The sequence below is a fragment of the Hippocampus guttulatus genome, chromosome 10 (genome assembly GCF_054856545.1).
Source record: "Hippocampus guttulatus isolate MCC_2025c chromosome 10, RoL_Hgut_1.0, whole genome shotgun sequence".
Lineage (NCBI taxonomy): Eukaryota > Metazoa > Chordata > Actinopteri > Syngnathiformes > Syngnathidae > Hippocampus > Hippocampus guttulatus.
Genome location: NC_141270.1, coordinates 3,467,973 through 3,494,261, shown reverse-complemented (window position 1 = coordinate 3,494,261; position 26,289 = coordinate 3,467,973). Strand labels below are relative to the sequence as shown.

General features: G+C 43.9%; 1 long non-coding RNA gene across 1 annotated transcript; it reads right to left on the bottom strand.

Moving 5' to 3' along the window:
* Positions 1–25,709, bottom strand: LOC147198929 (uncharacterized). The gene is made up of 6 exons (XR_015101955.1): positions 25,553–25,709; positions 24,215–24,668; positions 23,148–23,211; positions 22,890–23,066; positions 6,658–6,724; positions 1–94 (listed from the first exon to the last, which is right to left on the bottom strand). It is a non-coding gene; the product is annotated as an uncharacterized LOC147198929 (long non-coding RNA).
* Positions 25,710–26,289: the final 580 nt, after the last annotated feature.

The following is a 26,289-nucleotide window of genomic DNA, read 5'->3' as shown; positions in this document are numbered from 1 at the left end:
TACAAAATGTTGCTGGTCTATACGAGTGGCTGGCGACCGGTCCAGGGTGCGGTTTGTCGCTGGCCCAAAATCAGGAAGGGAAGGCTCCGGCTTCCTACAGCAAGATAAGAGAATGGATGGAAGCAGAGGAATGGAATAATGAACAGTGTCAATAAAAATAGCAGTCAGTGTTAGCACAAAACTATTCCGGCTTCTGCTAGAAATCAAAACAACGTCAGGAAAATCCTACTAGAACATCTGAACTTTATCGGGGGTTAATCAGATATCACTCGAAATGGCAGTAATTGTGTGCTGACCAGTCTACTGCCTCTCATTTCACTGAATTGTCCATTCGCGTAAATGTGAGTGTGAACGATTGTCACAGATTTACTTGGAAGATCACATTTGTGCGAAAATTCAAGTCAAATCAGATTCTGGGCTAAATTCGGGCTTTTTGCGATTTGATGAACCCTTTCACGCACCCTGTAATCCGATAACATGATAAGCTGTCCGCTGCAGTAACTGCTGTTTCTGAAAGGGTTAAAAAAAACAAAACGCAACAATTCTAAGTGATACGATGAAATCATGAAAACTATTCTTTGAGCAGAATTACTATACAGTATCTCAGCGTCGAGTTCGCTGCCCCAGTCACGTCCTCGTTATTCCAGGGACGAGGCACAAATCAGAGCGACGCGCTGTGCACTTCAGGCCAGGTCTCAGCGCCCTGTCATGTGCACTGTTCAGCGAGGAGGTGACTAACCCCCCAGACAGAGTGCTGGGGGGTCCGAGGTGTAAAAACCTAGCAAAATGCGAGCTGATAAATGAGGCTCTTCCGAGCTGCATATGGTATGTGTTTTAAAAGCGCCTCCCCTTCGGCCCTCCTCGTGGCCCGGCCATCCTTCATGAGCAGTTCAGGGGCCCTGGACCCCGTGCGCAGGGGGAGCCCGGGCTTTGTTGCCAAGACAGGCCCCCTGCATGGGCCGCATATGGGACTATGTGATGCCGAGGCTCGGCCGACTCGGAGAGGCTGTTAGGGGGAGCCCCTCACGTCGGGTCATTGTTCATTCACACGGACTTTGTAAGCTATTAGTTTGACAAAGAAAGTGGTTTGTCACTCCGGATATGCACACCTGCTACCTGAGAGTAACAGAAGTCAAATTGCATGGCGGAGGAAGTCCAAAAGGCGTGCGATTAAGTGACAGCCTGTTTGACGGTTTGCTAATGTAAAAGAGAGGCAACGTGATAATCAAATAAACCTGGGCTGTATCGAAAGGTTATGAGAAAAGTCAAATTGTTGATTGAGAGAACGTCACACTTTTTGAAATGAAAAATAACATAACAGAAGTGCAATGATTTCTGATGATTAAAAAAAAAAAATCTAAATATTTATAGTTGAAGGCGACAAGATGTCACACTTTTGCTAGCTTAAAGAGTAAGATAGCAATGCTAACTCATTTGTGAACAATTGCATTGTACAATTTTAGGCCTTATAAAAACAGTCAAAACATAACTGAAGACAATGTGAAGAAGTTATTAGTTTAGACGCCACAATTTAGGGGTTCAATGCCCATTGAAGTTGTGCTCTTCAATCTCGTGTATGCGCAATGGCTGTAGTAAATACACAAAGACGACCGTCTAAAATCAGTATGTTGCAATGATATTCGTCAGTTTTCACTGACGATAAATATTTGCCCGTGGAGTGTTGTTATATATTATCTGTCGGCATGTGCTGCTGCATTGTTTGTGTTTAAATAACCAGTGCTTAAAGTGTTATAACTATCAGAATATCGATGCTAGCATTGTTAGTCCTATTGTTTTAGTTTTTGTTGTTATTGTGTGTTAGCATTAACCTAGCGGACTTTCACGGGGCAAGTCTATGTGGTTTGGTTTAGTACATGATGTGTAATTCTCTTAGCTTTATGATTATTTTTAGCATACACTTCAACTGGGGGTGGAAAGAAATAGCTCCAAGCCTGTTTTTGAAACACCCAAGTCAGCGCATTTGTCAGGCGTGGTTCAACTGTAGCTTTTTGCAACACATGTCGTTGTTAAAACCAAGCTGAGATTTAGACTTTTTTTTTTTTCCTTTCACGTTAAAATGCTTAGCAGATGTTGACCTACAGCACACTAAATCGGGTTCTCGCATGTTTCATAAATACAAATTTAAGTGCCCCCACAAGTGGAAAACATTGAGACCAGGGGTGTCAAACTAATTTTAGTCGTGGGCCAATTTGGAGTAACATCTTCCCTCGGAGGGCCGTTATGACAGTGAAACCACAAAATTATTACTTGTACAAAACAAATTAATAGATGACTAGTTTTCGAATCAGTCAAGTCAACTGTAACAGTTTGTTCAAGTGAGTGTCAACAGGATAACAAAATTATTGCCAAATCTCAACATTATTTATTACACATGACAAGTTAACATTTCGGTACAGATTTTAGCATTTTGACACACATGATTTGCTTTTGCGGGCCACAAAAAAAAATGACGTGGCGGGCCGGATTTGGCCCCCGGGCCTCATTTTTAACACCTGTGGTTTAGACATCTGTGATACAGAATAATTCATTTTTAAGACCACGTGAAGTAAATCCACAGGTTTGTTGTAAAAACATTTTACTGCACACGTTTGAAGATAATTGCTGCCAACATGTAGAAGCCATTCAGTTATTTTAACAAGGCCGCTCGATGCCTGTTAGCTTGTGAGCTAGGTGGCTAGCCCCACTTGTTGTGGCGCTAGCGTGATGCGTAGGTTGGGGTATATTCCAGCCACTGGAGGATTTAGTCGGATATATTTCTGATGCTCAATGAAGTAGTGGCGATTTTCACGTCGCGGTCGTGGTATTTGATTGACAGTTGACAGTTTGGTAGGGCGTGGTTGTTCGTCCACACCATTTTCATTCAGACTTTGAAGCCCCATCTGAAATACTCGCCGCTGTTTTTAATCAGTCAAATTCAGCAGCGTCGTTATGAACACTCTTCCCTGCGGTGTGTCCAATTCACAAGACATTTATTTTCACTTTACACCTACTTTAACAGTCGTTCCACAGCAGCCGGAGGGCTGCCCGTAAACAGTGCCGCTTGCGTTTCTAGTAAATTTCAACATGTGACAACGCCTCTTATAGATTTAAGTATCGCTCATTTCCACACTGGCCTTTATTGGGCCCACCGTCCAGTTGGCTCGTCTTTCAACCGTCACGCCGGACACACGTGCCCCCCGGTTATTCCACCGGACCTTTTCGCCACCTCCCCTTATAATAGCAAGCAGCTCGCGCGGCCTTCCCAACGTATACTTCTCATTGTTTACTGTACATGCAGGTCCGGAGTAATAATAAATAAGGAGCGTGTGTGCCGTGCCAACATGATTGATGACGACAGGGAGGCAAGGTCAGGATGGAGGAACAGGCTCGGGCTGTCCGACTCATTGAGTTAACACTGTATCCGTATTGTATGAATGTCACCAGCGATCCTGTGATTTATTACTACAGCCACTGCTCAATTCTGCTTTTCTGCCTCCGCCCGCTTGCCCCCCCCCCCCCCGCCGCTTCGCTTTTGCTTCCTGACCGAGATACGGCGAGTAAGGCAAAGTCTTGACAAAAATTCAGCATGTCAGCGCGCAGGTTACGTCTTCACGTGGAATATTTATGCTTATTTCTATCAAATTAGGGAGTTGTTTTTTTCCCCCCGCACCCCCTCCTCTCACCCGCCGCACACTTCTTGGCAAACGTAATGCAATCCAGTGCAAGAATTGCATCAGAAATTCTCCAACATTAAAAGGAGGAATAATATGTATTATGCTCAGCTCTGATTAGCAACAATGTGTTGATTATTGGGATTTGCGGTCGGTGACGAGATGTTTTTCATCTTTTTGCTTCTCGATCTGAAGGGAGCAAAATGTTCGCCGTATGATAGGAAGCATTCCATCTCAAATACAACTGCAATAACATATATTAGGCAGTTATGCCATAAATAAGTCTGACCCTGACAAAATATTGAGTAAAAGTAATTAGATTTTTTTTTCAAAGGGAAGTTTCGTTTTTAGGTTTTTTTTTTGTTAAATGACATTTGGGTGGGGGGGGGGGGGCGAGGGGGGGGGGGGAATACTGTTTAGATCCGAGTGCAGATTTTGCTTGACATACAAACTACTCCATGCATTTCAACTTTATGACAAATATGAAATCAGAAGTGATTATGGCAAGCATTTTTTTCAGCACACAAAGTTTGTTAAATGCATCTATTGTCTGTTAACAGTGTTGAAACAGCCATTTCAGGCTAAATTTTCTGCTGGAATGAAAAGAAGAAATATATCGAGCAAGAAAGCTGAAGTAGAGACCCTTAATTTGCTTTGGGAAACTCACAGGAAATGATGTGGTGCCCCAGATCTGGCCCCTTGGCCTTGGGTTGGACACCAGTCCTCTATCGCATTAAATAGAGAATTATAATCTGCTATTTATTTCAAACAATAAAGCAGCAATACTGGGAAAGAGTACAAAAATACAGAAATGATTCGTGCTTCTTTGCTACTTTTTTAATGGCATTTCCAATAAAAGAAACACTTTTGTAATGACTATGACTTACCGGTAAAATTTGTCCAGTCCAGGAGTACTCTTGGTTATTAAAAAAAAAAGAAAAAAGATTCCAACGAAATGATCATTTCACACAACACTTTCTGTGACATTTTTGTTGGGCCACAAAATGTTTCAAATGTCAAATGTGCGCCGCGGCTCAACAGAGGTGATGCGCAGTAAACAAAAATGTTAACGGAATTTTTTATTTGCTTGAATAACACCCGCCCACCCGCACACACAGACACATGCACCCCAAAAAAAAAAAAAAAAAAAAAGTCATTGTCACTTCCAACAATATATACTGAAGTCGATTTTTTTTTTTTCCCCCCTTGCAGAGGATCTAACCTTTCGTCTCGGACTGAATACACAATGCCCCTCCGGACCTGTGGACTGCTCACTCTTTAGTGCATGTCAAAAAGACACCAGTCTGGACTATTTCCTCTGGGAGGCGGGTAAGCAAGCGCCACGCTCTGTCAGTTAGCGTAAAATGTTTCAGACTGAAGATGGATGGAGACGATGTGTCACTACGGCTCAAGCGGGCTTTCACCGCTGCCATGGCCGTGTCCTGGTCACATCAAGCCAAGCGACCGCATCGCTACGACCTGTCCTTCCTTTGGAGTTAGCATACACAAGGCGCCGCAGAGCTTGTGGCCTTCACTCACTTCGGAGGGGGAGGAAAAGCATCATATGGCTATCATGAATGAAACTCAGGATGGGTGTTTTTTGTTGTCCTTTTTTTTTTTCTATTGTTGGTTTTTGGTAGCTCGCAGGATGACACAAAACGATGATGTTCATTTAACCCCAAATGATTCATAAGCTTGATTTACACAGTTCAGTGCAATTTTGTGGATTTTTTTATTTGTGTCTCGTTATTTTGTGATGTAATTCCACTTTCGGACATTAGGTGGTGGTGAGTTATTGTGTTGAACACCGTATGAATTTGAAAGGAGTATTTCAACATCAACCTCATTTTTTGCTGAAGAGATTAAAATGAGATTGAATGTCTCAATCCTCTCCCATCCTGCATTTTACGCCTACAGGCTTTATTTTTTTTCGTGTACATCCTAGGACACAATTATCAATGTATATTCTGAGATGTTCAGTTTATTTTATTAGTTTAGACAAAAGGAATCTGTTTACTGCAGGCACAGGGATCAGTACACTTTTACAATCGTTGCACAATGTATTTTCATGTATATATATATATATATATATATATATAGGGGCGGCCCGGTAGTCCAGTGGTTAGCACATCGACTTCACAGTGCAGAGGTACCGGGTTCAATTCCAGCTCCGGCCTCCCTGTGTGGAGTTTGCATGTTCTCCCCGGGCCTGCATGGGTTTTCTCCGGGTGCTCCGGTTTCCTCCCACGTTCCAAAAACATGCATGGCAGGCTGATTGAATACACTAAAATTATCTCTAGGTGTGAGTGTGAGCGCGCATGGTTGTTTGTCTCTGTGTGCCCTGCGATTGGCTGGCAACCGGTTCAGGGTGTCCCCTGCCTACTGCCCGATGACAGCTGGGATAGGCTCCAGCACCCCCCGTGACCCTAGTGAGGATCAAGCGGTTCGGAAAATGGATGGATGGATGTATATATATATATATATATATATATATATATATATATATATATATATATACACAGTATATGTATATACATACTGTATATAAACACACACTTGTTAAGAACTAATAGACTTGCTCTAAAAACGGATTAAAACCGAATGTAAAAACCATAGTCAAAACAAAAACAAAACTATGACGAAACCCCAAACTATTATGACGCTTATCCCTATTGTGCCTTTGAGAGCGAAAAAAAAATTGTAACTGTGTCCGTTGAGCCTTGAGTACCTTTTATTTTTTGCTTTCCATTCTTATTGTTTCACATTTTCAAGCGCCCCCCCCCCCCCCACTATGTTTTCAGGTGAGCTGGAGCCTATCCCGGCTGACCTTGAAGGCGAGGCAGGATTCGTCTGCAGTTACCGCGGGGGCCATTCATACTCCATTTCACACCCATGAACAATTTGTTTTGGGAACGGAGGATGAAACCCACACGAACTTGTGTGAAACTCTACCCGCAGATATAAAAGCCAAAATAAAAGGACTCACCCCTTCGGATGACTTCGCGGGATCGTTGAAGGCAAGTCGACTTCATGCGTAGGGCTGGGTAAATATTCTGCAAGTGTAAAAAGAAGTGAACGTCATGACGTAAAAAGGAGAAAAACAATCAATACATTTCCAAAAAGCGGAGACGCTCATAACCCGCTTCCGTTTCTTGGTGAAACTTCAGCAGCAAGGACATTGACAGGCTCCGCAGCACCAAATATGATCTCAACTTGCTTCGGCTTGTCGCCTTTAAAAAAATCAAATCGTCACGGGCTGGAACAGCAATTCAACGAAACTAAATATTAGTCCAGTGATTCACAGGCAAGCTAAATCGTTTCCGTTTATAAAGTAAATGTTTAAGTTTGACACTTGTATTTATTTTTTTGAAACAGCCGTGATTCCCTTTTCTTTACTTTCTGCAAAGGAATAACAAATCTAATGCATTTTACATCATGTTTTGATTTGAGAGTGGAATGTGCAGTGCTCCCAATGCATTTCCGAGGATAGAAATAAGAGCTTGGATCAGGATTTGGAGATTTGCTCACTTTTCAAACACCAAGCTATTATTCTTGACACTAAAAGCAGACTCGGTTAATGCTCTGCTTACTTTTGATCATTGGATAGTGTCGTTTTAGTAACCTAGAAGTGTTTTTCAAGGAAATATACATAAAAAAAAAAAAGACAAGGTTGACCAATGTGTTGTCGGATTGAAAAAAATCAATGATACTGTAAAATCCATAAAACACTAAATACAATAATAAGAAATGAAAACATAAAACAAAGCTAAAAACTCTTTATGGATGGACGTTCGTGATCGTGTTTATTTTCATACACGCAAATGCAGTAAACATTCTACAACAGACTATTATTCTAACTGTAGGATCTACTTTACGAAATACTGTATGTTTGTGTGCAATCAAGTCATTTTCATTATTTACGGCAAACTGAAGACAGATCAACCGTTTGTTTTTGTTTTTTTTAAATAAAGATGCACAATCGGTTTGTTGGCCCTGGGTGGAACTCAAATGTACATTTGAGTGCAGTTTGACTTTTTCTGTGAATGAAAACAAAGCATCTTTCGGTGTCAGTATCTCCCCAAATATGACTGCAATCTCAACAGGCAGCAGATTATAAATAAAACAAACCGCGCTTCCAAAAAAAAAAAAAAAAAAAAAAGAAGAAAAAAAGACACGGCCGGTCTACGGAGACAAGACCTTGACATGGAAAGTCTCAGAGTCGTGACCTCTTCATTTGACCTCGGCCGATATGTTTCCACAGGCAATTCCATAATTCTCCGGCCAACATTTAAAATGCTTCCTGTTTGCCAGGAAGTTCCACATCACTCTGTGGGAGCAGCCTCGGCAGCAGCAGCTCAAGCGTGCGAAAACGGCCCGCCGCGCACTATGCGCCGAGTTAATTTATATCATGTCTCATCGCCTCTTTTTTTTTTTTTTGGTGGAAGACTACACGCACACGTGTGCACAATCAGGTGGAGACGAGCGGCTTGGCCTACTGCTGCCGCTACGCACACATGTGCTACGCTACATGCGTGGCCGTAAACACAAGCACATGTCTGCGTGCGTGATGAGTTATTTTTCTCACACACACACACACACACACACACACACACACACACACACACACACACACACACACACACACACACACACACACACACACACACACACACACTTACTCTCTATTTTACAGTGTTGTTATTAGAATGTGTGTGTGTGTGCGCGCATGCACGTGCTAGCGTGTGTGTGTGTGCTGGTGCGGACTGTGAAACTGATGAATGACCAAGCATGGCAGATTCATAGTCCGGATCCTGGTGCAGCTGGAGAGGAAACTAATGGCAAGCTGGGACTGAGGAGGTCTCAGAGCTAATACCTGTCTCTTCCATCAGGAGACCTAGGGGCATTTTTTTACACCCAGCCAAATAAGAGCCCCCCCCCCCCCACACACACACACACACATCACCAGCACTCCTACTTTTAACACCTTCCAACTCTTACGCACTCAAAGCCACCCCTCCCCTCCAAGATAAATGCACAAATATACAGATGTACGCATGCATGCACACACAAGCACTCAAGCCGGCAAACATGCAGCAACATCGAAATGGACAAACACCCCGCCCCCGCTGAGCCCCCGCAAAAAACTTGCTTTAACAGTAAAGCGGCGGGCATCAGCTGTCACAGAGTAAATGTGCGTCCAAAAGACAAGGATGGGCACTTTACTGGACATTGCCTTTTACTCCCCTGCTGATCAGACGGGCAAAGTCCCCCGCATTTGTACAGGGTGAGGTGAATCACTCATGCTGATTTAATTTGGACCGTGGAAAATGTTGCGCTTTGTACCCATTTGCCCCCACCAAGCAGGTTTAATACGGAAACCCCAATTTCAGAGGCAAGGCTTTAAGTGAGATTTGGAACTTTCTTCGCCGGCATACAGTGCCAGCCATTTGCAGACCCGACCACGTGTAAAAAAATAACCCCCCCCCCCCCCCATCTTGTTATCACTCAAGTACAACACTGTTGAGACTTTGGAGTACAGCTATTCATTTTCTACAAATTTCAAATGCTGGCTACTGGACCTGTGGCTTGAAAGCAACGCATGGAAAGTCTCTGTCACCCACATGCACGTAGACAAATAACCAATCGTGCACCTCAAATCATCTTTCCCGATTGAAATAAATGGAAATGCTGTTAATTGGTTCTAGCCGACTGCCAAATATGAAACATTTCTAAAGTGTTTCTTTAATTAGAAAATCAGTCATCTAAATTGAATGTAAATTATTTCAATGCAAATGGTGCCGCTCTTTCTACAAGTATACATGGAGATGTCTCAGCTCCTCAGTTAGCCACCGTAATACTATTCACTCTTTTCAGAGGATAAAGAATATCTTAATATACAACAATACGCTGTACATAAAGCACCGCCGTACATTTACTACCCTCAATAGACGAGGATAGGCCCTTTACCGGACATTGCCTTTTGCTCCCTGCTAATCAAATTCCAAAGCCCGCCCCTCCATTTAGAGAGGGTGAGGTGGGAGTGGTAAAAGGGTTGTGGTGAGGGTGGGGCTCACTCATGCAGCTTTAATTGCGCCTGTGGAAAATGTTGCGGTTTGTACCCATTTCCCCCAGCAACCAGGTTTAATATTGAACCCCGGTCCCGATACATATATTAATGTTTGCAGTCATGCGCCTCCTGATGTTATCCTCATTAGCGCTCTATCGCATTGCCATCCACAGAGCCGGGCTGCGAAATAGAATCAGAGCGCAGAGTGGAAGTCATTAGTCAGTTTTGAGTGTGCATATGTTCAATTGACCCACAGTATGTAAATTCTTGCGATACTGGCCTTGCATATGGGCCAAGTGGGCCCCGTCCAGCATGGTGCCTCATTACGGAGCGCCTTCCCAGAGTCCTCGCTGTTAATTAGGGAGCCTTTTGTCCGTCACGTGACTCCTCCGCTCTGACACTCGGAGGTCACGCTAAGGACTTATGGATCCTCCCCGGCCCGCCTGCCGCGTCCGTCGGTCCCGGCCGCAAGTATGTTTGCGTTCACATTCTTCATTTTCTTCACTTTCTTCGATCGAGCGTCTGACTCATTCATCAACGCTTGGCGGACAAAGCCGTGAGGGCAGTGGAAATTCCAGAAGTGGAACACATTCCATTTTGGGACGCAGGTTGACTTACGATTAAGTTTGAATCCGAGATCTTATACTTTTCTCATTTTCAATTGTGACTATTCATAATTGGCAGAATGAAATTTCAAAGATCGCTTAATCGGATGACAAATGTAATCGATACATAATGTATATTTTTTCTTTGTCCTATCCATTAAAGGCAGAATATTTCACCGTATTGTCCCTTAGAATTTGTGTAACTTTACAAGAGAGGTAAAAAATGTACACAATTCTTCGCAGATTTTAAAAGCACTAATATTGGCCGATTAAATGAGACAGACAATTAATTGTTCAGGCCCTGATTGTTAGCCCAATAGCATAAGTCTGGTGTTGGATTTTACACATTCATGGAGTGGAAAGGGAATGCGACGAACTGTGAGGGAGGGACTTGATAAGTAGCAAACAGAAGGATAGGACAGAATAGGACAGTGAGCCAGCATTGAAGTTTAGCTATATGTGTACTTGAAAAGAAATACTTTACCCTATAAGGGAGGGACGTGGCAAGTATTAGACAGTACAGGACAGGGCAATGAAAAGTAATGCTACACCCAATGAGGAAGGGATGTGATGGCTAGGAAATAGTACAGGACAGGAAAGGACAGGACAGGATTACAGTGCCATGTCTTGGATTGTATCTATATGTGGACTGGGAAAGCAGTGGTGCACTCTCAGGAAGAGACACTAAGTAGAAAGTATGATAGGATGGCACAGGACAAGACAGGACACGGGGAATTATGTGATCTACTGTACATGCGCACTAAAAAGGCAGGTCTTCACCCTGCGAGGAACGCTCGCGATGAGTATAAAGGAGGGCACAGGACAGGACAGGACAAGGGTGTTCAAATTTGAAGGTATTGCGCTGAAGTCACCATTGTGGTTCATTCCATCTCACACTGCTATTGTTTTCTCACTACCCCCCCCCCTTCCCACCATCAAGTATTTTTCTTTTTTACCTTTTCACCTGCTTGTCAGACTTGTGAGGCCCTCGGTGAAATGATCTCCAGGGCAACAACAACAAAGCACCGTCAAGATCCCCACGCAGCATCCTGCGGCTTAATTGTTATTAATTTACTGCAATTAAAAATGTGTCTCTCTCTCTCTCTCCCTCCCTGTCTTTTTTCTTCATGCCTTGACAAGCATGGATATTGTTTACACGCCAAGAGAAAGTGTTGAGGAACATTTCCAAGGAATGTCACCGTCTATGCATCGCTCCGAGCAATTCCGGCACGAATCGCGATAAAGCCCATATTTGAATAGGAGCGGATATCAAACACATTCATTAGCTTACATGCTTCACTTGATTAATTATATCTGAAGAAAATTGCGGCCACTTCGGATCTTAGTCTGCTAGTATCGCCATGTGCCACGGATCCCTAATTTCCAAAAGAAAGGGGAGGAGGCGGGTGGGGTGCTGGAGGAGGGTCGGGGGGGGATTTTTTTTTCTCTTCCCTTCCCAGTCTATCCCGGACAGCCTGCCTCTCTCTCTCCCTAAGGAAATGAACGTATTCAAATGTATCTCCATCAATGAGCACAGTAATTATGAATTCAGCACTAATTAGTAGATACACTACTTTCCTTGCATATTTGATTTCCACTGTGAGATGTTAATAAGGGAAGTGCCCATTTTTGTCCTATCTCATAAAAATTCCAGAGTGTTGGCGAGGGGGGGAGGTGGCTTGTGGTGGTGGGGTGCTGGATGGGGGGTTGGGGGGGGGCAGATGGTGCGAGGGAAGCAGGGGATGCATTAACTATGCATGGAAGTCGAAAAAAATAAGTTGGCAGATAATTGGCGTGGTTACTGAGGGGCTAAAACAACACTGCTTACCTTAGTTAACATTCTGCTGGCTAAAGATGCCTTTAAAAAAAAAAAAGAAAAAAAAAAGAAAAGAAAAGACACCCTGGCATTGTCGCGCTTTGCTAGGCAAATAAAGGCGCCCGAGACCCTGAACACAACGGTAACATGTTGAAACCCGAACATGGCGCGCCGTTTTCAGCACTGAGCACATATTAGCATTTGAAGAATAGACAACCACTCGTTTTTTTTCCCTCCGCCTCCCCTCCCAAATGTTTCCTATCTTTTCTCAAATGTCATGAAAAAGTAAAAAGCCCCAAACTGTTTTTGCTCTCTCACAACGCCAAGGGGTAATTACACTATTTTCCCTGAGAGACAGAAATAAGAGAAACCCTCCCCTTCTTTGATAATGTTGCTGAAACATATTTACAGTGAACCACAAGGCTTGTGATTTATTAATATTAGGAGACGGCTTTTGTTGCCTTCCTCCGCCGCCCCGTGATTAGCGCGTGGCTGCTACGCCGACAACACGGCTAAATGGATTAGATTATCAAAGCGGCGTAATATGAAATAAAATCGACGCTCATTGGAAGCGAAGGACTTCGCGTTTCGGATTAGCCAGCAGATGGTCAGCCCTTATGCCAGCGCCTCTGCGCGAGCGCGGCGTGTCAAAGGCCGTACCTTTACCAAACAGTGTCGACATATTTCTGGACAAGGCACACTCGCGTTGGATACAGTGGATTTATCTAATTAATCCAATCATCTCTTCTGAGTGGGGGATTTCGGTGCCCATTTGTCGGTCCCCTCCGCCTCATTTTCTTTTCTTGCGAACTGGCGTCCTTGTAGCCGCCTGCCAGGCTGCCCCTCCCCTCCTCACTCGAGGAGACTGTTATGACCAGGCGATGCCCGTGCCAGCCTCTGGCTGCCGCAGTGAGATAGTGGGTGCAAAAAGAGGCAGAGATAAAAAATTTAAAAAAGCAAACAAATACAGAGGGTGGGGGAAGTGAAGGGGGTGGGGGTGGGGGGGTGACACATTCACACATAGACATAACTGAACAAACCCGGCCCAAAGAGACGAAGACGATTTCTGTACAATCAAATTTACTTTTAATTTTTTTTTTAAACATAGCAATGACACTGTAAAAATATGTAAGTCGTCCAAAATCATCTTCAGCACATTTGTTAACAATATAACATTTAAAATCATCATATTGCATCTATTGCAAATGTCTGGCTTTTCTCATTTAAATATTTTTTCATTTACGGAAGTAAAAACAATGTAAACCTAGCAACAATGTCGTAAGAAACAAGAGATGCTCTATATAGTGGCCATACTTGCAGCTATATTCAGCAACATAGTTAACAATATTACATTTTGTACAACACTTTATGATGGCTGTGATGTCAATTAGAGCCTAGACCTGCACCGAGACCGAACAATCTTGAACCAAATTTGTAAGCCTTCAGACCCATCCGCCTCCTGCACATGCCTGAATTTTCTCATTTAAGATTCATGTTTCTAATCAAGACTTAAGGAAAATGTAAATGTAATAATACAATAATAACATTGTAATGACGATGCAAAAGAAATTTGAGAGCAATTTCCAACAGAAGCAGGACTTAATGATGGCAGTGGTGTCAATTAGTGCGCAGACCTCCACCAAGACCCAAAGATCCTAATTTGGATTGCCACCAAATTGGACGCCTTCATACCCGCCCACCTCCGGCATATGCCTGAATTTTCTCATTAAAATTCATGCGCCTAATATTTAACTAAGGCAAAGGTAATGATAATAGTCATAATAATAATACATTTTACCAAAATAATCTGGTAAACATGCCTCACTATATACTGAAGATACATTTTTAAACATGTTACTAATAAGGTGTCATTATCATAAACAAATAAACGTGTGAAGTCATGGTTTTGGCTCACTATTTAGCATCTCTGTAAAAATATTTTTTTAACCAGTTGTCATTATGAGCTGCTACAAACTCAAACAATAAGGATCCCATCGTGACAAATGTAAGGAGCTATGTTTAGGAGCTATGACAATTTGACATAATGCTGCATGCCGGATCAGTATTTGGCAAGTACTCAGATATTCGCACCACATAAAATCTTTCTATTAACAAGTGAATTCCTAATCAAAGTATATTATTTGTGCCTTGACGTTTTGGCTCTTATTTAGTATTTTTGCACAATCTTTGCTAGGTCGCCAACGAGGGTGACAACAGTCTGCCTTGGTGGAGGTATACTGTAAATAACATGGGAAGACAATTTAACAATATACTGTATATATATCGGTTTATCGTTACGGGATGGTGTCAAATGCGCTACGGAGTAGTAGCAGCGTTGTGTGAAAGAGATGATAAAGATTCCGCTGTCCCTAATCTTGTGGCCGGTGTGTGTCTCCACACAGATATTGATGGCTTCCGGCACACGCGCGCTCGCAGCCACAAATACACACTGGGGAGGTCAGCCACTCTTGAGATCTCCTTAATCTGTGATCAGATAAACTACACTAAAGCCAAGCCGGGCAATGGGGGGCTATTATGAATGACGTGGATGTCGCTCAAGCGCGCGCGCCCGCCCGTGCAACAAACACACGCGTGCACACAAAGGAGGCCCCCTCACACTCTTATTTGACTTTGCGTGTGCTTCGCTGGGTTTATTATGACAGGCTGAGCGGCGGGGAGGGAATTAAACTGTTAAGCAGACATCAGAGGCAGTCTAATGTTTAATGCAGGAGCCGGGCCATGTGCTGACTGATAATGAATACAAACAGGCCAACGTCTTATTTGTTGTGCTTTTCATTGGGAGCGACCGGGGTGCTTGACATCCACAGCTAATGTACTGTACGGAGGCCATTGTTCAATCCCGACACCCCTCCTCCTTTTTCCTCCGCCGCCATATCTCTTTCTTTCTTTCTTTCTGTTTTTTTTTTTCTCGCCATCGCACTTGTCTCCTTTTATTGGGCTGATTCTTCAAAGCTGCCACTTGTCACCGGCGTCAGCCGCCACCGTCCGGGCCCGACGTTGTCGTGGTGGTGGTAATTCCCCGCTTCTATCTCCATCGCGATAATGTGTTGATGGGACGCGGTAATAGTTGTTAAAAGGTCACCCAGTGTGCCGTAATTGGCTCTTTCATACTCCACTACGTTTACTACGACAGAAGGCACGACCTCGCTGGCAGAGATGGTAAATATGCCATTTTGAGGCTGTAATTATAAGCCGGCGCAGCCTTCCCGGATCTCCTCCTTTGACCCCTTCGCCTCCGCGTGCGCTCACTTTGGAGACGGACCGCCAGTCGGCAACCCTTCTGCACCAATGAGCTCCAATTTAAAAATAAAAACACCAGCTAATTAAATAAAAGCCGGCCCAATGTTTATTACGATGTGTTTTGATAATCTTACAAACTTAACGCGTATACTTGCGCAAACAATTTAATCACTGACGTTACGTTGTGACAGCCCAGGGAATAAATAGTATATATATATACTGTATATATACAGTATATAGATATTTTTTTTCTTTTTTCCCAACCACAGCAGCTTCCACTTCTGTCCTTAATTAGATAGAAACACAATAATTAAGTGGAAAATATGATTTGTGTTACTTGGGCATTGGTTGCTAAGTTGAATCAATGGAGTAATGAATACAGTCACACAAAAGGGAGCCTATGTGCAAAAGAGACGTAATTGCACTAATCACGCAAACAGTAAACACGTGCATGAGAACATTGCTGAGATTAATTCTCGACTCCCCTGCCCCCCCCCCCAAAAAAAAAGAAAAGAAAAAAAAAGTGCCACAGCGCCGCGATAATTTCATCACGCTGGTGTTGCCGATTCACTTCACAAATTTGGACTCATTAAAGCGCGCGGCAATGTAACAGCGCAGATCAAAAGTGGACAGAAAAAGATTCCACCAGTGATGCTGTTTTGTTTGAAGTCAAAGAAAATGTCAATCTTCAAATTAAATAATGAAACTATTGTTCATTTTTTTTGATCGGCTTTTATGTGTATCTAAAAAAATTGTTTTTTACGATTTTTATTGCGATGACTGTATATTAATGGCTGCACATTTTTACAATCCAAAACACAAAAATCTGATCATAAACGTGTGACACCATTCAATTACATTTGCAGATTTATATTTAAAATATATATTTTTTTATATGATGACATACATTTTGATTGAATATTTTCTTTCTAGATAGTAACAATTTTGGAACGATATGGTTTTCACTGGACACTATTGGATGAAGTCTATCTTGGTTTGATAAAATATTTGCATATCTATGTGTAATATCATTTTATTTTTTTCATTATTTTTTTTATACGCGACGGTACATTTTACCATTCGTACGGATTGCAGATTTAAAAAAAAAATAAAATAAAAATGCAGCTACGTTACTTTTTGACCATATAAAATCCACCCCCTTAAAATCAAAATGGATGTCGGTTATTATATTCAAATTTTGGAAGATGCAGCCTCCAGGATGTTGTCATCGTGGCAACACAGGTTGCCATGATGATCGGACCGCCGCCTTTGCTCCGTAATGCCAGATTTTTGGGGGGTGAGGGGGAATCCAATATACCCGACAAGGTGTCCGTGATCAAACCTGATATTGCTGCTGTCGAACGACGTGTCACAAACATTTCATGTATTAAAGTCAATATTCAGCATGTGATGCGATGAGAGGGGAGTGAGGGGGGGGGGGGGGGGGCTATGAGGGGCTATAGATCCATAGCACCTCCCCGTGGCACTGACCATCTTATTATGAGGCGTGACTCGCTTCATGCCTCCATATCTCATCCACTTTTATCCACCTTGGAGATTTTTTTTTTTTTTGGAGTCAAGAAAGCCTTTTGAATTACAAAAGCATCCTGACAGCAGGGAAGGGGGGAAAAAAAACCAACAACAACAACACAGTGAGTGCTTATTTGAGGAAACTTATCATCCAGTCAGACAATATCTGCTCCCCTATTGAAAAGTGCTGCCATCACCGTAACGCGGTTATGGTAACTGCTCGGGCTGAAGTCGCCAAATCTTATTGTCAAATCTCCTACGATATCATAATAACGCTCCGGAGCGGGGGCAGCAGAGTTTGACAATAATATATCTGTGGAAATCTACCCCTTCCCCCGCCCCGCATAACCCCCCTCACCCCAACTCCTTCCCCACCCACCTCCTCTGTGCAGATCCTCAGCGAGAGGCACATCAGAGGAGACATTTGCGCTTTATGAAGTGCATTCATTTGGCCATTTGCCATGTTTCCTCACCAGAGGACGGCGATGATGAATGAGAGAAGAGAAGAAGCAGATTTTCTCTCCCACCTCTCGGTGCTCCCCTGTGATTACTAATACAGAGCCCCTGCAAACCTCCCACACTATATGAAAACTGTAGGCTCGCGCTCATATCCCGGGTAATCCGCAATTTCCCCAGAATCATTAAACTGAGACTAGCATCTCTGATGGCTGGCGATACTTGACATATTATGATTATTATCAGAGAGACACCTTGTTGTTCCCCGGCAAAGTGGCGCCGGGTCGGCTGAAAATCGATGTGGAAGACTGGCATAATAGCCTTTCTACAGTGATGCCTTTGACAATAAAAGACCCCCCGCAACCCCATTGCGATGTGCAAGACAAATCACTTCAACGTCAGTCCTCCTGTGATTTTTACTTTTTTTTGGGGGGGAGAAAAATCTCCGGAGCGAGACGCTGTGACAAATGAAAAGTTTGGAGTCGGGATGCAAACTTGTAAGCGCTACTCCTGTTTTCATCCCATGACATGAAATCGCATCGCGGCGTCGTGCTCGGATGCAAAAAGGAAGCCTTTGGCGCCTTCCTCGGCTCCGACGTAAACGTATTTGCATTAATGTGAAAAACTGACATGAATATGTATAGTTAGTTAGTTGGAGGAGGGGGGGGGGGGGCGTGCCTCCAACGCTCTAAAAGTTAGTCCCGCTTTACAAAAACATTTCATAGTTATGATGTGACGACAGTGTGTTTTCGCGACAACTTAGTGGAAAGTTCAAGCCGGGACTCATTGAACGGATGTGAGCAAATACCCTCGATGACACACACTCTTCTAATTAAAAAAAAAAAAGGCTATTGTTATCGGAGAAACTATGAAAGAATTATGTTTCTCATTTGTGAATAGAGAAAGATTTTATTTTTTGGTCATTCTGATGCTCATTTTTGTACGTTTTTGTGCAAAATCCTTAAAATCAGTCTCATTTAGGTTTTCTTTTTTTCTTTTTTTTGCTGCATTTTTTTTTTGGACGAAATCCTGCTACATTTTCATGGGAAATGAGGATTACAGTTAACTTGTATTATAATGCAAGAGTCTTCATTACAAAATTTGGGTCAGTTTTCCCCTCTTTATTTTCGCGACGTTTTTGTACAAAATTCTTTGCAGATTCCGCCAATTGATAAAAGGTTAAAGTAGTTGGTGGTTTTTTGTTTGTTTGTTTTTTTTTGCTGCATTTTTGTACAAAGTCCAACAATTTTTTGCATGAGGCTAGCCCAGGGGTGGGCAAACTACGGCCCGCGGGCCAAATCCGGCCCGTTGGTCTTTTTAATCCGGCCCGCCGAAAGTTGGTACACAATTAAGGTTTGATGTCAACGACTGCATTCATTTCATTTGGACTTGTAATGACAGGCATTTCAACGCCAGGTGGCACAGTTACTTGAAGTTGCAGAGCATAGGGAGGAAGGGGGAGACGATACGGAAGCCCGCAGTAGCGCCAAGTCAAGCAAATCCCGTTTGATACGACGGAATAATGTACTCTTAAAGTCTGAAAAACGTGCCAAAAAAATGCAAAATACTGCTTTTTAAATAAAGAAATCCAATTAATATTATGTCAAATAGGCGGCCCGGTAGTCCAGTGGTTAGCACGTCGGCTTCACAGTGCGGAGGTACCGGGTTCGATTCCAGCTCCGGCCTCCCTGTGTGGAGTTTGCATGTTCTCCCCGGGCCTGCGTGGGTTTTCTCCGGGTGCTCCGGTTTCCTCCCACATTCCAAAAACATGCATGGCAGGCTGATTGGACGCTCTAAATTGTCCCTAGGTGTGAGTGTGGGTGTGGATGGTTGTTCGTCTCTGTGTGCCCTGTGATTGGCTGGCAACTGATTCAGGGTGTCCCCCGCCTACTGCCCGGAGACGGCTGGGATAGGCTCCAGCACCCCCCGCGACCCTAGTGAGGATCAAGCGGTTCGGAAAATGGATGGATGGATTATGTCAAATTTAGTTCACCCTTTTGATCCGGCCCTCCATAATATTTTCTGGTTCTCATGTGGCCCTATGCAAAAAATAATTGCCCACCCCTGGGCTAGCCTAAAGACTATGACTGTTTTTTTTTTTTTTAATTCCTTCGATACACCCTGTGGCCTGATATACTGTCCACTGTAGTGACCGCTGTCTCTGAAAGGGTTAAAGTCAGTTTAAAAAAAAGGGATCCGTTTTCTCTTCTTTTTTTGTCCAAAATCCAACTACATTTTCATCAGATCTGTCTAATGTGGAGTGCGATCAAAATGAGTTCATTCTTATTGACTAACAAGGTTCAAGTTAATAATTAAGTCTTCGTTCCAGATTTTTTTAAAATCAGTTTTCTCTTTTTTTAATCAATTTTTTTGTGAAACAATGTTCTTTTGAAATCAGAGCCGAGTGTGCACGAACTTGGTTAACGGGAGCATCAAAGAAGTGAAAGAAAGTTTGCGAAAGTGAAATCTTGTCAAAGCTATATTGGCATGGAGCGTTAAGCTTACAACGATCGCCGGGTTGTGTGTTGGTGTGCTGTTTTGTGCGCGGAAGCTGTGAGAAAACTAAACAAAACGCAGCGCTCTACATGGGCGTCATTCAATTGGATTCTTTTCCATCCTCCTACTGGAACGAACGCTCCCTCTGACCGTAAATGCCTGAAGGTGGAGGCGAGCTCAACCACTGCGGGCCGTCGCCGCCGCGCTACGGAACACTGAAACACTCAAACTTCCAAATGCATCATTGACTCCGCACTCCCTTTACTGATTATTAATAATGCCCCCGAGGTGAAAAGGATGGAATTCACCAAGTTTGAAATGCTGAATCCAGAGTATTCAAGTCTGCCGCGACGGTGACGGTGAGAAGCCGAGAAAATTTATGTTGGAAGGAGAGGAAAAAAAATGTATGTTCAGCGGATCAAGTCCAAAGCTAACATATTATCTTTCGCTGTGCCCTCCCCTTCATGGCCTCAGTCGTTTCTAGCGTGTAATTCGCTGACATGAGGAGAGAAGAGCGAAGCTTCCCTCTCCTCCGCACCGCAGGTAATATCATCTCAGCACCGCTATAAATAACTCTGGCGACTGTCGTCATTATAAGGTTTCTGCTAGCGTAGCGCCACCTTGACGTAAAAGCTTGGTCGATTATTTTTATTTATTAATTTTTTTGCTTGGCGTTGCGAGGCAAAATTTGAGCGACCACGGGCTTTTCGATGACATTTAGAGAAGGATTGTCAAACACAGAAATGGAAAATGAAAACACTCGCAAGGAACACGGCACATAAGCTAACGCTAACCCTGAATGGGAATATGCTGACAAAAATGGAGGAACGGATGGATGAATATTCAAACCGCAAGCATGGCACTCTTGAGGGCAAAATGTGTATTTTTTAATGTCCAAAAGGGCCAATGCTAATTTTCTGAGTCCCAGAAAGCACGGCAACAGCTGGCGTCATCGTCCCGGCGGTACGGTCGCTCATTAATGCCCGTGTAACTCGTTGGAATCAATTTGAAGCGGTCATTTCTTGACACATTAAGAGGTGATGTGGAATTTAGAATTTTATATAGCGTTTGCAAGTATGGAATAAATGGCATATGGCAAATTACTGGAATATATACTGGTTGGTAAATGACCAGTAATAGAACGTAGTCTTATTACAGTGCTCATCTGCTATATCGCTTTTCTTCCGTTGCTCCCCTGCTCTACTGCAGATTTTTAATACGACCTACGATCAAATGAAGTTTATGGTTTCTTTTTAATCAGACAATTTATTTATTTTGGGGGGGGGGGGGGTGAAAAGAAAAACTCTTACCTTGCTGACAGTTTCAGCTATCACTTAAGCCTTCATCGAAGCTGTCACTGCTTCCTTGTGTCTTAAAAACAGCTGACTGGGTTGGAAAACCTTCAAAATAAGGCTCTGGTCAACCAAAACTATTCAGTTAGGAGTTTTTCTCTTCACCATAAAAAGACCATCGTCTGGTATAAAATAAACCTTCAACCTAATGGAACCAACAAGTAGAAAAGATGAATGGAATGTCATAGTGCTACTACCTACAATCATTTTCCGAAAACAAAAATTTCGGATGTACGCCAAGGTTGTTATGGTAAATGAAAACTAGCAAAATAACAAAAACTAAAATTGAAAAAAAAACAAACATTTTCATTACTGAACTAAAATAACAAATGCTTTGGAAAGAAACAAAAACGAACTCAAACTACATGTTTATGAAGCTAGCCAAAACTAACCAGCATTGTGGCGAAAATGTCCTTTGTTTTCTTTCGTCTTTGTCAATTAATATCATGCGTGAGCTTTTGGGGTTGATTGAAAAGGTTAGCTACAGAAGAAAGATGGTCACTTGCTGCGAGAATTGTGTTTGACTTTATTTCACACGATTTTATGACCTTGTCTTTTTGTCAGAAGTATTATTTTTTTATGGCTCTCATTTCGATTGATATCTACAGTTGTGCAAAAAAAAAAAAGTTGAATAACTGAAAATATATTGCGTTATAACGTGATACAAAATGGCCGACATCGTGTTAGAAGATGGTTTCCAAATCGCCTAGCATAAATATGTTAGCATTCAGCTAAGAGACGTTTGTTGGAAGAAATACGGTTTGATTGATCATTTTGGCATTTAGTTGCATTGGAAAGTAAGGTTAACATTCTCACTGGGCGTTTTAACCCCCGCTCAAGTTTGGATCGTTCAATAGAATCGACACGGTCTTATAGTGGAGCTCAGGGCATCACGGCTAGTTGGACCGCCGTGCACACAGGGCAGTGGTTGCCAAAGACGCCGGGGCATCCCGTCCTTTTGGAACTTAATGACGAAAAATATCCAGAGTGTGCGAGGGCATTTCGGCGAGCGGCAATCCCCCCTCCCCTCGTCCCACCCTAAGGGTGAGCCGCACTCCCGTCTTTTTTCCGGCGCGCGTGTGCGCGTTGGTGACAATTTGGGAGGATGGGTCAGATGAAAGACAACAGAAGGAAAGCGGGATCAAAAGGCATGCGCTTTCCTGTCTGGCTGCTTGTTGCGAGGGGGCCATGCATAGTGCATTGGATTGATATCAAGGTCTCTGTACACAGCCTAACATGCAGTGGCCTTATTATTCTTTGCTTCAATAACAAAGCCGCCGTCTTCCCCTCTTCCCCTCGCCATCAAAGGCGCCGCCGCTCTCCACAACCGAAGCAACGCATGGCATGCGAGGCATTCATCCGCCCTGAAATTTAAATGACCCCCTTTGAAAGTCGTCTTCGGGATAAAGCCGCGGCCGACCGCCAGGCGCTGGTCATCCCGAACGCGGCGCTTTGCTTTGCTTTCCTCACGCCACATAACTTTTCATGGGCGCTCAATCCAAAGCCGTTTTCGCGCCGGGCGTAGCGGCATCGAATCCCTCGCCCCGCGTGACAATAACTAAGTTGTCCGCATCCATTCCGCGGAGTTATCCACCCGTAGCCCATAAAACCGAAATAACACCGAGGTTTACTCACAGTGAGGGGTGAGTCTCGCGCCGGACCCGGGCAGCCATTTGAAGTGACAGGGCCGCCCATCATGCACCTCTAACGGGGTCAGGGAGGGGGAGGGGGGAGGGGGGAGCCTTGTGGGGGGACTTGATCCAGAGCGAGGCCAAAGGGACCGCCAGGCCTTTAGAGAGGATGGATGAAGCGCTGGTAGGAAGGAAGGACGGCTTGATTACATCATTTTTCAACACGAGGAGAGAGAGAGAGAGAGAAAAAAAAGAGAGAGACCTGTAAGGACCTTTGGGCAGCTGGATTGACAGTCGACCGCTCTGCTAATACATTTTGGAGTGATCTGTCAAAAGGAAGAAATTGTTCTTGTCCAACGAGTTAAGGGACAGCGAATAGGAGAAGGGAAAATCACAACATTTATCAATGCTGGTAGTGCAAAGGGGCCGCATTATGGAAAATGGAGTTTTTAATGTCTTGTGTACAAATAGTTTGGTCGCTGGAGTGCAGCGACCAAACTATTTGTACACAATATCATATCATTATCATATCATTGTACACAATGTCATACTCCCTGTTGGAGTATGACATTGAGCAACCAAAGACATTTTTTTTGTAAACTGCTCGTTTTCAACATATGTCTGTGATGATGCACTGTTACGTAATAGTGGGGCTAATTTACATAATAACAACTCCCAAAAATGGTCTCCACCCGTGACATGATGAGCTCGGCTAAGTGAAGATCCGGAGCCACTTTAAGCCTCCATAAGATAAAATAATTGTTTTTCTTCCTATAGCAATGGAAATAATACTTTCAGCCATGGTGAACCTTCAGAGCAGAACTCATTTCAGCTGGAGTTCCAGCCATTACTGCTTCAAACCTGGTCAGATTTGCACACATTCACCGGCGAGATCCAGATGGTGAAAGCCAGCCGCTTAAACGATGCGTAAGAGAGGTTTGCCAAACACTGGCTGGAACGTACACACTCGCTGGTGAGATCTAGCCCTGTTGCACACACCCTCCCTCTCAAACAAGACCCAGCCTGCTGTTGTGCATTACACTTACAGGTGAGATGACAAGAACTAGCCTGCCGGGCCCCCATCCAATTGAAGACGGCCAAACGGCAGCCGGAATGCAGACATTCTCCTCCAGCCCATTATTACACACACTTACCGGCAAGAGCCAGTCTGCTGTTACGCATACACTTGCAGGTAAATTGGTCAGATTGCCCAGTGCGCACACACACACACTAACCGGCGAGATCTAGTTCACTCTTATAGCCCCGTGTTACACTGACTGGCAAGCTACAGCCCTCTGCTACACATTTTCATGTAGTGTATACACTTACCAGTAAGATAAGGAGAGCCAGCCTGCCGAGCGACTCGGAAGAAGAGAGTGCCGAAACGTCCGCCGGCATGCACACCCTTGCTGGCGAGATCAAGCTCATTGTTAACACTCTACAGGAGAGATCTTGCCCACCGCTTTGCATACACTTGCCGGCGAGTCCAAGCGGTACCGATGGGATCCAGCCCACTGTTCCACATGCATTCAATTGCGTCACAGTGACATTTTGGCGGGGAACGTCTCACGAGTTCACGGCAGGCTCCGTGTCGGCGCCGTAACTTGAGTTTGTCGTTTGTCATCTGTGTCGCGTGGCGGATGCGTTTTGTTTTTGGTGCATTTCCTGAACGTCTTCAAATATTCCCCGAAGGCATGCTGCGGTGTGATGTTGCACCACCTGTTTTCAAGGCGCGCCGGCTCGCTCCCCCGGGCCCTTCGACAAATCATCTCGCTTGTTCCTCCTGCGGGGAAAGAGACACAGTCACTCCTGGGTTTTGGGTGTCACATCTTTGCCGAAAGACGCCGGAGCAAAGTCGACATTTGCGTCCGTCCGTCCCAGCAGTTCGTGAGAGCAAATTGGCAGTCATTTGGAAATGATGGAAAATTGTTTCAGCTTTTCTTTTTTTTTTTTTTGGTCATCCTTGATAATACAAAATGTTTCTTTGACAATTTGTGAAGGAAAGACAAACATTCACACGCCAAACTTGAATTGTATGACCTGTTTGCACATTTCACACACAAGATAACTCAATGTGCTTCACACAAGTAAAGCCAGCACATATAAAGATATTCAAAAGTAAAGCAGAGAAAACAAAAGTAGTTTACCAAAATGACAAAAAAAAAAAAAAAACCATCGACAATATTCAAACTTAGTTGAGAAAATAAAAAGTAGCTTCCTTAAATGGATTTAAAAATTACCTTCAATGCTATTGAAGCATTTTGACATCGCGCAAATTCAAGCGGCACCACTGTATTTCTATTTGGTTTATTTCCGAGCGGAAGAATGCTTGCAATGCCGACAAGTCGGAGGTCGCCCAACGTTTTGGAACCGATTGTTTTCGACCATTGTATCTGGATGAAGTACCGTGATGTATTACCATCGGTTTAAGTCCAGGTTTCCGCTCTCCCTTGCTTTCTTTGGCATCGCTCAGCATTCATTCCGTTGAGAGGATCGTCATTTCTCCTCGCGTTCCTTTGAAACCTGTCATCCTTTTAGATTTTTTTTTTTTTTTAAGGTGCGGTTTTGCCGTTGGACGTGACGGTATCCAAAACAGATGAGCAACAGCACCACGCCCTCGCATCGGTCACGCATCCCGCGCTCAGCGGCGCGTGCACGACAACTGACCTGGATTCAGCGGTCCTGTTCTCAATCAGCGTCTCCCTCCAAGGTGATTGGCCAAAATCCAAAGGTTGTTCTGGGATTCCAGTTCATCAGCGGCGCAGGCATGTGGAGTTAATAATTTCCAGCGTGTTTTACAGCTGTTACACAATGGACACTGTGCCAAAACTCCTGCAACAAGGTGCGCCCCCCCCCCCAACACCCACCCCCGAGCTCGCCGCTTTTACAACTCGACTGCAGATGACAGAAACGCGTAAAAAGGAAGTTATTCGTGCAAAGTCAACGCGTGTTACGTCGCCTTCGGTTTGGGTCGGGGCTGTGATGAGGGAACGTTACCCCGAGACCAATTTGGATGGAGTTTTAACTGGTTTCCTTTCACGGGTGTGCGAGAAAGCGGCGGTCGGTTTGGAGACGTCAGCCGTGGGCCAACATCTGCTTCGGCCATCGCACGCGGCACCAAAAGTGACGTATGGCCAAGACGTACACCAAGGGGACAGGTCAGGAGGTACACCTGCAGAATGAAACAAGTGTGGGGGGGGGGGGGGAGGAAAATCAGCTTGAATACGTGATACGATATTACGAAATAATCGTCATATCCGATGGACCTAATTTGCATTGGTGTAGGATTGCAATACTTCCTCTCGAGGCTGAGTGGCCTTGGCATTTATTTGACGTGAGGCGTTTTTTTTAAAAAACGAGGAGCCACAATGTATCCCCCAAAAAATTATATGAGAGGAGCATTT